Genomic DNA, 10,962 nt, shown 5'->3' with positions numbered 1-10,962 from the left:
TTATAAAAAGGAAATATGTTTTGACCTGACGTAAGAAAGGAAAACTTTAACATCTGAACTAACTGAAAAGTCAGTGTGTTCTTTCTGAAATAGGTTGTTGTCTGGATAGTATATAGGGACTGCCATGTGTCCTATGCTTGATCTTTCAGTGCTTTGTTTTCTGAATGTCCTTTTCAAGCTAAATTTTGTCAAGTGTTATTTCCTGGTTCATATAACAAAAACAAGGTACCTATTGAAATTGTGCTCTGGCTCTTTCTTTCTATATTAAATATTACCAATGTGAGATTTTAGTCAGGTTGTCCTGGAGGTTCAAAAGCTAAGGTTCACGAATTCCTTAGTGTGTACTCCACAGTAGCAAGGTTGGGCAAGGAAACTTCTCCCCTATAATTTTAGTTAATGCTTTCCTTTTTTTTTTATTGATAACAGGCTTCAAGAGAAAAGATCCTTCCATTCCTTCTCTCCCTTCTTTCTGTCAGTAACAAGGTTTCATAGCCCAGGCTATCCTAGAGTGTGCTATATCCTCAGGCTGGCCTTGAATCTGAATTCTCTTGCTTTCTCCTTATGAATGTTGGTATTATGGGAAGTTGCTACCATGCCTTGCATGAGAAAAGGTTTTTATGGTATGTGCCAGGATCTAGTTTTTAAGTGCTTTTGATATGTTGAGAGGAGAAAAGACATTATTTTATCCTTTCTGCAAAGGCAGAGTGCACTGTGTGCTGATATACAGAATTTCTTTGAATGATGTGATTTACTTCAAACTCACTATTAATGAAGCACGATTCAAACTCCATCTACATATTCTTAGGAAGTGGTAAGCAGGCACTGTGTTTTGGAAAAGGTAGAGTTTTGGAGATAATTCTTGGGGATAGAATTTTGCTCCCTGTATAGGAAGAACTTAAGAGACAGAGTCTGGAGATGAAAATAGTGTCTTCTGGACATGATACAGCCATTCCATTCAGGAATTCACCACAGCTGTGGTTACAAGTACAAGATCGGACCTGTTACCATTTCACCTTGCATGGGGGAAAGGCTCATGAAGGTCACCTCTCACTGAGGGACTATGTGAAGTTACTGTGTGGTGTGGTGTGGTGTGTGTGTGTGTGTGTGTGTGTGTGTGTGTGTGTGTGTGTGTGTGTGTGTGTCATTTTCTCCAGTAGTATAGCCATTGAGAAGTTGTCCATGTTCCAATAAATAACCCCCAATTCCTGTTCATGAATCAAGCCATAAATTGAAGTTAGTAGGTGATGGGTTAGTAGTAGTTAGTTAGTTGGGAAGAAGTGGGAAGAAGAGTTTTAGTGGAAGAGAGGGGAATGGAAGGGCAATAGAGAGTGACAATGAACGAAATGTATGTGTGTGTGTAATTGTCAAAGAACGAGGAGGAATTATATTAGCAAGGGTCAAGACCATGATGGGAAACCCACAGAGACAGCTGATCCGAGCTAGTTGGAGCTCACAGACTCTGGGCTGACAGCTGGGGAACCAACATGGGACCGAACTAGGCCCTCTGAAGGTGGGTGATGGTTGTGTGGCTTGGGCAGTTTGTGGGGCTCTTGGCAGTAGGATTTATCCCTAATATATGAATTGACTTTTTGGAGCCCATTCCCTATCGGGGGATATATTGCTCAGCCTTGATCCAGGGAGGAGGGGCTTGATCCTGCCTCAACTTGATATGCCAGACTTTGTTGACTCCCCATGGGAGGACTTACTCTATCTCAGGAGTAGATGGGGGGTGAGGAGGGATGTGGGGAGGAGTGGAAGGAGGGGAGGGAGAGGGAACTGTGGTTGGTATGTAAAATGAAAAGAAAAACCTGGAAATAAGAAAAAAAGAAAAAGAAAAATTAAAAAGCCAACCTCAAATCACATTCAGAGCTTCTAATTATATAAAAGAATTAGATGCTGAAATAAATTGCTTCCTCAAACTGAAAATTTGTTCTTCAAGAATAAACTGAAACTCATTCCTGGTCTGGAAGCAGGTGAGATGAGTCTGTAGCACCATCTACTGGATACAGAGGGGATCCAGAACGTTCTGCCCGTTCTCTTTCTCCCATGTTGTTTCCAACAGTTCTTTGCAGCTTAAGCTCTATGAGATAGGTGGATGAGAGAGAGAGAGAGAGAGAGAGAGAGAGAGAGAGAGAGAGAGAGAGAGAGAGAGAGAGAGAGACAGAGAGAGAGAGACAGAGAGAGAGAGACAGAGAGAGAGAGACAGAGAGAGAGAGAGAGAGACAGAGACAGAGACAGAGACAGAGACAGAGACAGAGACAGAGACAGGAAGACAGAGATGCACACACAGAGGGACAGAGAGAGACAGTTACTCAGAGACGGAATATTTAACAAGCCACGATTATAAGGTAGTTTGTACTCATCCTCCTCAGCATACTTATGTGGTGTAAGTTTAAATAGTAATATTGCATAAGATTTTTGTTGTTTGGCAATAAGTGTTAAGTATGAAATAGTAAGTTTTTGCTGATTTTATATCCCACACACTCAAAACAGTACATTAGGTTTCCTAGTATCAGGTCACTGGGGCTGACTAGAATGCTTTAGAGACAGGACTTCTGAGTTTTTCTTTCAGCCAATCTCACTGGGTGAGAATTGATAATAACAGATTTTGAACAAGTAGTGAGTTTTTCACCTCTTTACCTTATTTTATAAATTTTAAGAGTGGACACAGATGTAAACTGGTAGATAATCGAGGACAGAACTTTAGGGAACACAAACATGGGAGTACAAAGGCATGTAAATAAGCACAGAGACAGAGGAGTTAAGATAATCTGCAAGAAGCTACAAAACTCCTGTTTTAAAGGGTTGAAGAGCAAATGGAAGATAGGAGAGTCAGAGACAGAGAGCCTCATCTTAAGCACCTTTGCTTCTCCTGTGCTGGCTCATCCTCATGGTCCATGGGCAGAACCAGAGCAAGAGTTAGTGGTTATCTGGCTTTGAAGCAGCCCTGTGTGCTGACATTGCCTCCTGATTAGCTGTATTAGATTAGTACTATTTCTTAAGTTGGACTTACATCATCCGTAGGTTGTTTGTGACCATCACTTTGATGTTACAATTGTGTTTCATTGACTCTGACTTGACTAGATAAGATCACTGATGTCTTCTTTTTATGGGCTCACTCAGTATAGCTGATTGTCTATGAGATGATCCTGATTCTAGATCTCCCATGAATAGAGTGACATCTTTCTCTTGTGCTGAATACAGATTCTCTGTGGGTAGATACAGTTTGCTTGGCAGTTGGTGTCTAAATTCCTAGACTGTCTTCTAACTTTTCTGTGGCAGTTGTCGTCTCTTCTTTTTGTATTAGAGCAGACTCACTATAATGCACTTTGGCTCATTATGAGAAGGAAAAATCTATTATCTGTCTTCTACTTGTCCTTCACCAGCCTCAGGATGACTATAATTGGATCCTTCTTGTCTATTTATAATGGATCCAAACTGTATACAGTGATTGTCTGTCTACACCCATCTCTGCTTGTCCATATAAAAATTGCATGCTTTGGTACTAGATTTTGGCTGTTCATGGATAGTCCTTCCAGTTTTTGTCTGCCCTTGGTAACATTCTGGGTGTCTAGATCTGTCCTCTACCTCTCTGTCTGAACTTTTTCTTTTATTTAATGAACTTTTTTTCTCATTTATTTTACATACCGACTGCAGTTTCCTCTCCCTCCAACCCCTTCCCATCTACCTCCTCCCCATCCACTCCTCCTCCATCTCCATCCAAAAAGGAGCAGGCCAACTTTTTCTAATCATGTTCATACCATCCATGGACAGACTTATGTTGACTTTCTACATGAATCTTCTGATCATGTCAGTATCATTACTATTGGGACCCCTGGTGTCTGTATATACTTGATCCAGATAGGTAGACACAGATACTCTGTGAGCAGGTGGAATATCTGGTTGTTTGCATTGAGATACAATATTTGATGTTGTTATATTAGACTCTTACATCCTTGGGTGGGTCTAGAGTATTCCTGGTCATGTTGATATCCTGAAGATTTACAAATATCCTTCTAATTCTCCATGACTGGTTAAAGCAACTTCAAGGATGGGTTTATTTTGGCTTAGAATTTGGGAGGATACAGTTCACCATGGTAAGGTAGGTAAAATGACTGGTCTCATTGTGTTTGCAGTTAGGGAGATGAGAAATGAATACTAGTTCTTAGCTTGCTTTCTCAATTTTATTCAACCTGAGACCCCATTCTGTGGGGATAGTTTTCAACCCTTTTGAAATATCCTCATAGACACACTCAGAAATGTGTTTGTATAATGCTTCTAAATCCTTCTAAGTTGACAATGGAGATTAGCCATCAAATTTGTCTTCCTCTTGTATTGAACCATAACTATTTATAACCATACTCAGAGGGGCCTTGGACAAAAGCTGACAGTCCATTTTGGTGATTGCCTTTTACTATCACTATGTTGACTCTAACTGGATGCCTGTTTTTTGTTTGTTTGTTTGTTTTTGTTTTTTGCTTATAATATGTGCACAGACTCCAATTCATGTTGTTTTCTTTACAGTGCATAGGTCCTTTCCTTATGTCTCATACACTCAAGCTTTTCATGGGCTGTTACTGATTCTCCAAGTGTTCTGGTAGGGTTTTTGTCATTTTATACAGGTTACAGACTGTTATTGAACTTGTCTCCAGGCATCTGTAGTTATCTTCTGAGTATTCATGAGGGGTTCTTCTGTGTATTCCTTTTTTTATAGGACTCAGCATCTCTGTGACTAGAACCAAGCTATCCATGAATTTATGTCTGGCCTTAAAATATACTATTGTCTAGAGCTGTCTTCTGTCTGTTCACATAGCTAGATGTTTGACTTTTTATGGTGTTGCATCTGGATCATATATGTGTAGATTTAGACTGATCATTAGTGGATATCTGGCTCTGATGAGGCCTAGAATTAGACTTTATAAAGAGTACACAAAATTTATATAATTTATGTCCTATGTTCCCTATGACTGGATACTTATTATTCTTTGTGAAATATTCCACTACTTTTTCTACAGACTGCCCAAGAATTGAACTGCAACCCTGCCAGACTGAATTAATCATCACTATCTGAAGATGAACCCTTGATGTCTGCTTATAGCAAATACAGAATATGCTAATAGTACTTGTTTGTAAGCTTAGCCTAAAGCTACAGTGGTACCTTTTGATTGTTCATAAGTGAACCCATTTCTGTCCCATATGTTGAATCATATTCTTCAGGGAGAGATCTGGATTGTCAGTGAGTAGATGACAATATTTGATGACCTCAGTTTTGAAAAGAAAGTTGCACATAAAATAAATAAGCTTTATTTCCTGTAAGAGCAATGGATGGAAACAAAGCCCATAAACTTAGGAGAGAACCAATCACTTTCAGACCAATTTGGATTTACACATTTATCTAGATTTAACTATTTTTTTAAACATTGTAAATAAGCAATTTTTCCACAAAAGCAAAACACATTAAAACTGGTTTCTAGAATTATTCAATTTACTCTAAAAGTATGATTTAAGGGTTTTTTTGGTACCTCTTTAAATACCAAATTTTCTTTGGCAAATCAATTCAAAATGCTGAATTTTATTTTAGAGCTTCATTTACACAGTAGAATGCCTTAAGTTGACGTCCTCTATGTTCCAATGGCTAATATCTTCCATTTAAAAATGTAGATCTTTGTTGAATTGTCATTCTCAAAGATATTCTGGAGAGGGCCTAGGGATATGGTTCAGTAGAGAGGGTATGCAAGGCCCTGTGTTCAATCCCTAGCTCTGAGAGCAAAGTGGAACAGAGCAGAGCAAACAATATGCACCTAAGTGTATATGTCCGCATGAATGTATGAAAATCATGATTTAAACACTATCAATTCTTCTTTATTTCTTAACTTTATCATAATCCATAGCAATCTATCACTTATCTAAAGCTTAGTTTCATGTTCTCTTTAGACATAGCTGAATGAAACTTAGAAAGCAACACTAAAGCAGCTTCCCCACATCATTACTGACAAGTATAACCTATACAAGTCATTCTCTTTCCTTCCTTTTTCATTTCCTTTCTTTTTCTTTCTTTTTTTTCTTTTTTTTTCAGACAAGAACTATTCTATAGCCTGGCTATAGCTGAGGCTTGCTTAGAACTAATGTAGCCCAGCATGGCCTCAAAGTCATGCCAATTCTGCTTCAGCCACCCAAATGCTGAGATTATAGGTTCTATATGATCCTTGATTTTTATCAAAGAAACTTTCATGAATGTACAAAACATTTCAAATAAGCCAGAAATTTCTTCTAATTAGACTCAATTATGATTTATTTTTGAGCCTTTTAGTTTTCCACTTACCAGTGGACAAAAAAAACCATGAGATTTTTAATGACAAATTAATATCTCACAAACACTTTTTTATTCTGCCTTTATCTAAAAAAATGTCTTCAGAATATCCCAATCTGACTTTGACTATTCATGGGTAAAGCATCTTTTAAAAAAGATGAAATAATTGATAATTAATGTGTACGCATATGTGCACATGCCCAGAGGCCAGATGAGGGCACCAAGTGTCCTTCTCTATCACTCTTTGTCTATTCCTTTGATGTAGGATTTCTTCCTGAACATGAAACTTATGTTTTTCTTAGCTAGAGCTGGAAGCCAACAAGCCCCAGTGATCCCATCTTCATACCCTGCTTAGAGTTGGGCTTGCTACATGGGTAATGGGATCTATACTCTGGTTATTGTGATTGTGAAGTGCTCTTAACCACTGAGCCATCTCTACAGCCTCCAAATCAATTTTCTTTTTAAAAATATTTCATTATGTTGGATCTAGTCTGCCAATGTCTATACATAGCTTGAGTGCAGAAAGCACAACTGTCCATCCGAATCTCCTGCTTATTCTTTTTCATTGAATTGAGTAAAATTAGATTTCTGTTTATGATGCATCTGGACTGTATGGAGAATGATCAGTGCCTATGAGAAGACATTGGTATCTTGAGTTCTTTACTAATTGACTGACTGAATCTGGGTTTTCTTGTATTAGGCCCAGGTTCTCCTCATGTAAGCCTAGATTGTCTATGGGTAAATGTCTATACTGAATATCCAATTCTATCTTGTGACTGTTCATGTCTGGAACCTTGATACCTTTTTTCTTTCTTTCTTTTTTCTGTTGTTTATGGCTACATTAGACTATTCATGTGATGCTGTTATCTGAGTTTTTGGACTGTCTTTCACTATCATTATATTGACTATACCTAGGTACTTTTGTCCACTTGTAATGAGTCAAGACATTATAGATATTGGTTGGGTATGATATAATCCTGAATATTTCATGCTTCTTCCTGATTTCTCAGTATTGGATTGATGTCCTTTGTTGCATAGAAACCTAAGGTCTATGACCAGGCATTTGGCCCTGCTGATATTTGATTGTCTAGGAATTTTTCCTGTTCACTTGTGGTTAGAGTTGACTCCTGTGTTGACCCCATTTTGCCTTTGGCTGTGTTTAGGCTGATCATGGATCTGACTGTTCTGAATCCTGTGACTACTCTTTACTGCTCTGGATTCTCACAGGATTGATAAGTGTCAAAGAAAAGTAAGTGAAAATTGTGCAGATATATAATGAGAAAAGTTAAATGGCAAAAATTTGGAGCCTTTCCTTGTGGTGATAAGTCAAGCCAAGCAAGCAGAGCCAGCCAACTAAGGTAGTGGTCAGGAAAGAAAGAGAAGCCAGCAGAAAATGGTATCATGGAAGCAAAAAGAAAGCTAATTATGCTAAATGCTGCTATGATATCAAGAGATTGAAAGGACTGTTGAATGTGGCAGCATGGGCATTATCCATCTGCATGCCTGACATTTTGACATATTTGTAGTTATTTGAAATATAACATGACCAAAACAGTACCTCCAATTTCTCTTTCATCAAGCTATACTGTGTTCATCATTACCAAATACATAGACATATAAAAATTTATTGATCAATGCTGACCTTTTAAGAGTGAAGATTGGTTTAGTGTCTCCATCAGTATCTTAATTCACTTGCTTTTACTTTTTTATAGTTTCCCAGAGATTTATCTTTATTTAAAAATTTCCAAACAACTTGGGACAGAATTCTCCTGGACTAGAGCACACATTTGGATAGTATGCATAGCAGTGAAAGTATTTGTGACCCTTTGAGTCTTAACTTCATCAATATGAATTCCCTTCTCTGCTGGGGTATTCCTTAAAGGGTTATGGTCTTTTTTTTCCCTTTGTTTAAAACTCTTCATCCACAAATCCAACTCTTTTAAAGTTTCATAATAGGTTTATTTTCAAAGAGTAAAACACTTAGACAATTTAAATATGAGTATAACATCCAGCTGTGATGCTATTGTATGTTATTGGAGTCCTATTAGTGAGGAAGAAGGCTCTGATACTTTATCATATATATCCTTCTTACTTGCAATAAATCTACAACATTTTTTGGACACATGAACTGCTCTGCATCTCTGTCAGGAATTTCAAAACCAAATTCATCTTCCATGGCCATAATAATCTCCACTTTGTCCAAACCATCTAAGCCCAGGCCCTTTATAGAAAGAGAACTTACTGAAGGCTTCTTCTGGATCAATCTTGTCATAGAGTTTCAAGACATAGAGTACATGTCCTGGAATTTCTCTAACTTTAAAGGGAGTTCAGCAGTGTACTGGCAGTACCAGTGTGTGACCTTTTCAGGCACCTATGGAAGCGCCAAGGCCAGCTGCAAAGTCCTGGACCTCCTCTGGGTTCCTCCAGGGACAGAGTGGTGCTGAGAAGCCAGACCAAGATTAGTGTGGGAAGCCTGGGCAGCTGGGCAAAGACTACAGGGAGACAGACACAGGCAGAAAGGAGACAAGTCACCATGGCTTCATTGACCCAGGATACCCTGCTACAGCTCTTTTTATTCTTTCTGTTTGGGGATCCATTAACACTCAAGCAAAGTGTGCTATGGCTCAGAGTAAATTACACTGAGTTAATTTCTGTGGGTTTATATCACCTAATATTTTCATGTTTTCCAATTCTTATTAAAAACCTCTTGTGATAAATTTAACTGATGGAATTGACTTAAGCAACACCATCACCACTATGCTGATGCCCTTTTTGTGACAATCAAGCCATACACCAATCTAGAACCCTGTTAACCACAAATGCTTTGGAATTTGGTTTCCTTGAAGTTTGTCTTTTGTCCACCACCCCCCCCCCCCATTGAATTCTGGCAATCTACTTAGTCTCCGAGTCTGTTTCCTCATGCTTAAAATGAGGATAATGCATTCTACAAGGGCCGCTAAAGAATTAAGTAAGCTAATATACCAATTATATGGCTTTTAGTTATATTAAGACTTAGAGCTATTATATAATTATCAGAGTTTAGGTGTTAGCCTAATATTGGCTGCCTTATTTGGGTGAACTTCTGTACCTTTATGTCTTCACACTAAGAAAGGATATGAGAATATAAATGTCATTTTCTTTCTATTCTTATAGGATATTTCCTTGGAGACTTTGTGAGGATGAGGGTCCTATAGAGTACAGTATGACCTGGCCCTCCCTGATCCCTTTTCCAAGCTTCAGCAATCATGAAAACTTTCTTTTTTTTAGATAGGGAAAAAGTTTAGTAAATGTGTTACCCATGAGCAGAGTACCTCAAAATATTGCCATTTATTTTTTATTTCCTCCATATTTTCAGGTCTTATAAATGAGAAACTCAGTAGAAAAATAGGGTATTTATATATCTTTTAAGAATAGTAAAGTTATTTGGATGTCTCCATATTAGAAATTTTAAGTTGAGATTTTGTTTGTTTGTTTTTGGCAGCGTAATAGATTTCTTTTTAAAATTCCAACCATTTTTTCTTAATATATTGAACAACTTCAATTAAATGGAATATTTCTTGACAAACCTCAATATATCAGTACTGATACAAAGAAAAATCTGATTTTTCCTGTGTCTACTGAAGATGCTAAATTCAAATTCTCAAGGAAACAGGACTGTAGGCAGTTTCAGTGATATATTCTGTCAACCATGTAATGAGGAAAGAGTAATGATCTTAATCTATCTTTAAAAATAGAGGAGTATGGTGGTGCATGCCTTTAATCCCAGAGGAAGCAGGAGTATCTCTGAAAGCAGCCTGGTCTACGGAGTGAGTTAGAGGACAGCAAGAACTACATAGAGAGACCCTGTCCCAAAACAAAACAAAAGCCCATTTCTTTTCTTTTCTTTTTTTTTTTTTTAAGATTTATTCTTTTTATTTTTGTGTACTGATAAATGCCTGGTCAGAAGAGCATCAGATCTGAAACTGGAATTACAGAGGGTTGTGGCCTCTGTATGGGTTCCAGGAATTAAACCCAGGCCTTCTGGAAGAGCAGCCAGTCCTCTTAACTGCTTAACCATCTTTCCAGATTTTAACTATTTTTTTTTCATCCCAGGTTTTTTTTTCTTTATATATTTATGAATAACGTTTTTTGTTTTGTTTGGCCCCCTTCCACTACTTTCTTTTTTCCTTTCTCCCCCCTTTCCTCCCTCCCTCCCCTTTTATTTTCTGATGCTGAGGACTAGACACATGCTTGTATCATTGAGCTCTATCCTTAACTCTATTTTGTTCTTTGTTGTAGATTCATAAGTTATCTTCATATCAGCAAGCTTCTCTTTAGTGGTTTTGATCCCTTTGTCATTTTTCTGTGTATTCAGTGGGATTGTTCGGGACTTTTCCACACTGTTAGTAACATGATTTCTTTCCTTCTGGTCTATAATCCACATGTGGGGTTTATAAATGCATATTCTTGATTTCTTTAACTTTCCAATATCCTGTTGAATACCATTCTCCTATTTTATCACCGTTTTGAGTATAGTATTTTTAATAATTCATATTCTTTTAAAATGATTTCTCTTTTTACTAATTAGTTTGTTTCTGTGACTATTTCATGTATGTAGTGATTACTCTCACCCCTCTATCCCCTCTTAACCCCTTCCCATACCTGTCTACTTC

The 10,962-nt window shown here is 37.7% G+C and overlaps 1 pseudogene; it reads right to left on the bottom strand.

Annotated features, from left to right (window-relative positions):
* Positions 1 to 7,187: 7,187 nt before the first annotated feature.
* LOC128105389 (acyl carrier protein, mitochondrial-like) lies at positions 7,188 to 8,894 on the bottom strand (annotated as a pseudogene).
* Positions 8,895 to 10,962: the final 2,068 nt, after the last annotated feature.

This window comes from Peromyscus californicus, unplaced genomic scaffold, assembly GCF_007827085.1.
Source record: "Peromyscus californicus insignis strain IS unplaced genomic scaffold, ASM782708v3 Scaffold_9__1_contigs__length_137607984, whole genome shotgun sequence".
Classification (NCBI taxonomy): Eukaryota; Metazoa; Chordata; class Mammalia; order Rodentia; family Cricetidae; genus Peromyscus; species Peromyscus californicus.
Note: the sequence above shows the minus strand (reverse complement) of the source record. Positions and strands in the feature narration are given on the sequence as shown.